The sequence below is a fragment of the Haliaeetus leucocephalus genome, unplaced genomic scaffold (assembly GCF_000737465.1).
Source record: "Haliaeetus leucocephalus isolate CR32 unplaced genomic scaffold, Haliaeetus_leucocephalus-4.0 Scaffold273, whole genome shotgun sequence".
Classification (NCBI taxonomy): Eukaryota; Metazoa; Chordata; class Aves; order Accipitriformes; family Accipitridae; genus Haliaeetus; species Haliaeetus leucocephalus.
In genome coordinates this window covers 5,246,448-5,252,797 of record NW_010972709.1, presented here as the reverse complement: position 1 = coordinate 5,252,797, position 6,350 = coordinate 5,246,448, and positions in this window count along the sequence as shown.

Sequence of the window (6,350 nt, the reverse complement as noted above, 5' to 3'; positions counted from 1 at the left end):
ATTTTTCCTAGTTCCTACAATACAAGAAGAAAACAACCTGGAATGGAGTAATTCCAAGACCTGCAGAGGAGACAGTTTTATATATTTTGAGTAATTTCCATGTTCATTCCTTGCCCTGAAGATCCTGCCATTCCCATTAGGAATAGATTGTGGTCTTGTTTCAGACAAACAGGGATAATCACTGCAGTAAATCTGATATGCAATTATTTCTCTTGGCCCTCAACCAGTAAAGAATTTCATTTTAGAAGGCATATTGCTCTATTAGCACTTTAAAGACTGTTAACCAGAGCCCATCAATGTGGAAGCAGAATCTCAATTTTTAGAGTATGGACCTCCCAGGAACTCATAAATTTTTAAAGATACTCAGATCTCTACAGTTAAGCATGTTGGAGTTTTGTTAGATCAGTGCTTTAAAGCCCTTCTCTGAGCCTTGACATAGTGCCATGGTAAGGAGCAGACAATGTTAGCTTTAACACAAGATTTAGCAGGTGAGAAGTGCCATTGCCCATGGGGACTTTGTACTGTCTGACTCTCTGCTTTGTGTGTATGCACATACATGTGTGCCTTTTCAAGGATGCTGAGGACAACAGAGTATTTGTGGTACCTTGCTGTCTTTTGAAGACTGCTGAGTATTTAGCATAACCGCCTCTTTGGAAAATGCTAGTAGACAGTGGGATAAATGGATCTTTAAAAACAATGGTCCCATCAAAGTATTTCCTACATGACTCCTGTTTACAGAATATTATGTGGAGCAGACCAAGCCATCTCTAGAAAGTATTTAACCATACATTCAGGTGATATGACCTCCTAAGAAGGGTTTCATCACAATTTACATACCAACCAAATGTAGAAATCACTAGTGGCTTTGTAACAGTTTTACAAGGAGCCAGACTGGATGCATAACCTTTACACAAAAGTTGAATTCAGTCACTGTGCCTGTTTTCTATCTACCTTTCTCTGTAGCTGTTCTGGTTTATGTCATATTTTTGTTGTCTAAGTATTTCTTCTTCCACATCTTTGCCCTATTCTGTATAGCAGGCCTGGAGTATGCACCAGAGACTGTTCACTAATGTGTATTTGTTGCCAATGGCTGTAAGGAAAGTGAAAGTGCAAAGCAGCAGTAGTGATAAAGGGAAAAAAAAAAAAAGGCAGATGCTCTTGCATTTCACAAAGCAGAACAAATGTTTTCTGTCTGCAGTAGTGTTATTGAACAGTGACAGAGCACCAACAGAGAGCTGTGATGGGTTCAAAGGAAGAAGGAAATTATGCATTAAATTACAAGGGCATAAAAGTGCATAGGACATGAGGATTTGATTATTTCTCTAATATACAAGTTTCGGATGGAAATAAAGCGAGAGCTGATTGTATGTCTGACAGACACAGACTCCCATAGATGGGAGAAACTCTAAACAGGTCAATTCTGGGGCATGAATCCCAGAAAAAAGTAATGCATAGTTCCCTGTTAGCAAGCACGGTGCTCTTACACCCATGACTTCCCTGGGTGTTACGTGTCCCTCTAAATGTAACTGCTATCAGGGATAAGGTGCACTGAAATGGATTTGAAGGTGCCTCTTGGAGACAGCACAGGGTGTGTTTCAGTCTGCAGACTCCCTGAAGAAGCTATAAAAAACAACCTTTCAACAGGTTTGCAGCAAGGCTACAGCTAATTAAACAACTGCAGGTGATGAAACACTGGTCCTGCAGTGCAGACAACAGCTTTACTACTACAAGTGCATGGAAAGCCTAATTCAAGCCATTGCTGTGCTTCCTGGGGTTGGCCTCCTTGGGTCCTGCAGAACAGCATCTCTCCAAAGAGGCCTGGGGAAACTGCACGGTCCTGGGAATTTGTAACATGTGTGTGGTACAAAACCCTTTGCAGATGCAGGATGGACAAGGCTTGGTGCACAGTCTGGCTCTTGGCCCTCCTCAGAGGCAGTGCTCATTTGACTTTATCTGAACAGATTGTTTGTGAATCTCAGGAGATGCTGCTCTGTCTGCTGCCTGAACAAGCTCTCACTGGGTGAGAGGCATGCAAATGTCAAGTTTCCCCTCTCAGAAGAAGATCTTGTACAGGCTCGGGTAACTGAATTAACTGTGATTCTACAACAATACTTCATTAGTCTCATTTTCTTACTGTTATTTAGTTCTTCCTTATCCAGGTAAAGCATGTTGTGAGTTCCTTTACGCAAACACTGAAAAACTTATTTTGTTAATGAATTGCTAATGTCACACTGTGCATTGTAAATCACAGGAAGTGCTATTGGGACTTGACACAATGATCCAAAAGCATGAAGGGTTCCTGATTAATTTCTTTGCACCTTGGCTCATATGGCGGTAATGCTGTTAGGTGATACGTCAACTTCCCGAAGGAACATTTTCTGGAAGAAATCACAAATCTCAAGCATATAAAACGCATATTTATCTAAGACATTTAGCTGGAGTTGCCACTTCCCTGCTCTCTTGCCTTTGATAAGTATAATCTGATTCCCCGTTCATTTTAGATAAAGCTGGGTTTAAAATCCAAATACTTTGAAGGGAGGCTCAGCATGACAGAATGGAAAAAAACTTCCCTGGCAAGCACAGCCCCCTCCTACCACCCACAAATTATGGTGGTTTGTTTTTTTTTCCCTCCTTCAATTAAAAAAAAAAGTTAAATAATAATTTAACATAATAAAGAGCAGTCAAAATTATAGAACAAGGATAGGTGGCAAACATTTGAGTATGAAGTGAAAACGGAAGCTCAGACTCTGGAGACCACACGAAAGGTAGAAAGAAAGCACAGTAACTTGTATTTTCATGCAGGGAAGTATAAAACCTAATCAAGATTCATACCACCTGGCTAAAAGAAAGGTGATACAGCCCAAGACCAGCCTGTACTCAGTGGAAGCTGAACCCAGGTATGTTTTGGGTATGGTGCTCATAAAGGACTCTATTCCCCTTTGTCATTCTGCCATTTATCTTAGTATTTTCACCCTGCCTTCATGTATCTCCATGAGTCTGAATTTTGCACAAATTTACTGTGCCAGATTTTTCCCCCAAGGTAACTCAATGAATGACGTAGTTATGTGGATGAACCTGGCCCACTATCCATCTGCGTCCTTATGAGATTAAACTATTGGGTGAGATGAAATCCAAGGCAGGAAGTCATAAACATAAAGGGTTACAATTTTGAGAACAGAGATAAGAATTCAAGCCATTTATAGCTACACTGTTGGCTATACGAAACTTAAAAATTTGGATAGGTAAATGACTGAATTTGCACCTCAATCCTGTAATTTTCCCAAGTTTGTTTCAATATTTTTCTTGTGTAACAAATATGATGTGTCAGAGCAACAATCTGTGTCATGTCAGCATCTGTGCATCCAAAATTAGCTTATGATTACATTCAATAATGTACTACAGGTACCTTGCCTTTTCTAAATAACTAACCTGTTAGAAACTAGGTTTTCTGTTTTAAAAAGGATTCTGTGTAAATTTTTTCAAACCAAACCAAAACAATATTGAAACATTCACAGCTTCAAATACAAAGTCCTTCAAAATTTAAATAAATTTCAGGTTCATCAAAAGCTTTTTTCTCATTTCTAATTTTAATTTCTAATTGCTAACAGTCATTCAAAATTGGAAAAATCAAAATACTATATGTTTAAAAAACTGAAATGGAAACTTCAAACTGGAACATTCCACTGCAGTTTTCTTTCAAAGACAGTCAAGAAAGAGAGCATGTCTGCAGAAATGCAGGTGACAGAAAACATTTTTAGAACAGGGAAGAGCTCCATCACAGGAAATATCTAACTAGTGCAATAAAAAAGCTCTTCAGTTTGAATCTGCTTCTCTGGAACATAACAAAAGTGTTCAAAGGCTCCTAGACGCAAACAATTTACCCCTATCCTGCAGATTCAATCAATGTGATCAGTTCTTCCTCTTTTAGGATGCTAAGCTAAGGAAAAAGGGGTCTGTTCCTGCCGCTAATTCTCTTTCCCAAAGCTCAGGATAGTCCTTACTCTAAAACCAAGACAACCTTTCTGCCTTCTTTCCCCTGTAGGTTTCTCTCACTAGATAAAAAGTACCCTCTGTATAGAGCACCCTTTGTAGAGAAGTACTGTTTCTTGGCTAACCTCACAAACATCTGGCTTGCATGATTCGGGACTGACCAGTTGTAGACATGAACCCTTTAAAAGCTCAGCTCTCCCTGTGACATTCTCCTTAACATCCTTTTTAGAGGTAGACACTAATTCTAGGCAGCATTGAAAGTTAGTACTGGTAAAGGCATCTCTATCCCAAAAGCAAAAAAGGTCATTTTGTTTCCACTCACTGTCTCTACCTTCTGGAGTGGACAAAAGGGAACCTTTTTTCCTTTTTTAACTCTGTATCTGAGTTGCAAAGACAGATGCAATGACAATAAAGGGGAAAACATGCAGAGCTGCATTACAAACCAATTCATCAGAAAACAGAGCACGCCTGCCTTACAAATTTGCCTGCAGCTCTTGTCTGCTGTGTTATTTTTAAACTGCCTGCAGGTTGCAGATTTTTCAGTGGTCCTTCTCCTACCAGTGTACACAGAGGATTTAGCAAGGCACAACTTCCATTACCATGAATTTAAGTTACCAAAATTCCCAGCACATTAAAATTCAGCATCCTTCATCTTCCCATAAACTTCTTGCTGCAATCTGCGTATTCACAAGAGGGCATCCTCCGTCTCTTACAGCCTCTCTCTGTGGCAAGGTCAGTATAACTTGGCTCTGCATTCCTGATGTTCCCAACTCCCATACATCAGCCTGCAGAGTGCAGCCTGCAGTTGCTATAATCAGCCACCCAGGCATCAAGCTAGATTTGGCTCATCATGAAAAACCCAAAAAGGTAGACACAACTGACTGAACCCAATGCTCAATTTTGCAACACTGTTATCACTCAAGACAGGATCGTCTCAGCACCAAAACCATCTGCTGTACAAATGAAGGCTATGTGCAGGCATAGGGCGCTCTTCCATCACACATCCAGGACACAAACTTCACAGTGCTCCCAGCAAACCTGCCCCACTTCTGTGGGAAGCTGGATGGGATAGAGTCAAGACTTGACATCTGTAAATGGGAGAGCTTCTATCTGCAGAAAAACTTCACGATCCATGCACAATTCCTACAGAGAATGGACTAACAGGAAGAACAGTCTATTTATGTCACCACAGTATGTTAGAGAAGAAAGCAATGGGGCATTTTTCAGAAACACTGATCATCACAACTGCTACTGATGTAAACAGAAGCTGCAGATGCTCAGACTTTCTGAGGGGTCAGACCCTGCAGACAAATGTAATGAATATTATGGTTGGTTTCCTTCTTTGCTGCCTGGTTTATTCCGCAGCCCAGAGCAGTATTGCAGAGCAATACTTGTCAGGTTAGAACCTCTCCCCTCATCTGATTTTGGATGTTTCAGACATCAAACCATTCACACTCTTGACCACTGTTAGGAGCTCTAGAAATTACCCCAGCTAGCACTGTAAGAAGCACTTGCCCAGTTTCATCAGCAGGGGCACAGCCACATTCGTTTCCACCCCTTTGACACACACAGAGCAGATGACAACTGTGTGATACATGCAAAGTTTGTTTTGGATCTGAAGCTCCAGCACAGAAGCCTTTGCCCTCTGAGCGTACAGGAGGGACTTGAAAGTAATTTCAATATAAACAGAATCCTCTGGCCCCACAGGGCTGATGACTGTCTCCTTGTGGAACAGTGTGGGACCAATCGGTCTGTCTCAGCAGTGATGGCCAAGCAGAGCCTGGCCTCCCTGTGTCGGGTAGCGTTAGGTTCCCATGCTGTGGGTTAGGCTTGTGCTTGCTTGACCCTGTATAAAGACTGTCCCTCATCCTTCTGCATTACACAGCTAGTTAAGCCGTTGCTCATTTCTCCCTGCTGATTGGAGAGTCTTGATTTGGCTCTTGGCTGTTTATATTTTCCAGACATCCTCTATGTAATTGCATGGCCTGGCCCCAGGCTATCAGGCTCTGGGAGAAATAACCGCATTATTCCACAGAACAGTTAGCATAATTAAAATATTGACTGCAGATTAAAAAAAAGTGCTGAACATTTCACAGAGTGGTTGGAGGGTTGGCAAGTCTTGGCAGCATGTTGGCTGCAGGAACTGGCTGATATTTAGGCGCGCCTTCTCCTTCAGTATTCATTGCTGTATGTGGGAACTGCTTTTTGTGCTGTCAACTTCTTATCTCCCAAGCAGCCAACCCACAACCAAGAAAAAATGAACTGACTGGAAATGAGGAGCTCCAAGGCTTTCTTGTGATTCTTATTGCCAGTGAGACCATTTCCTTGTTATTTATGACTTCAGGACATCTGTCTTGCTG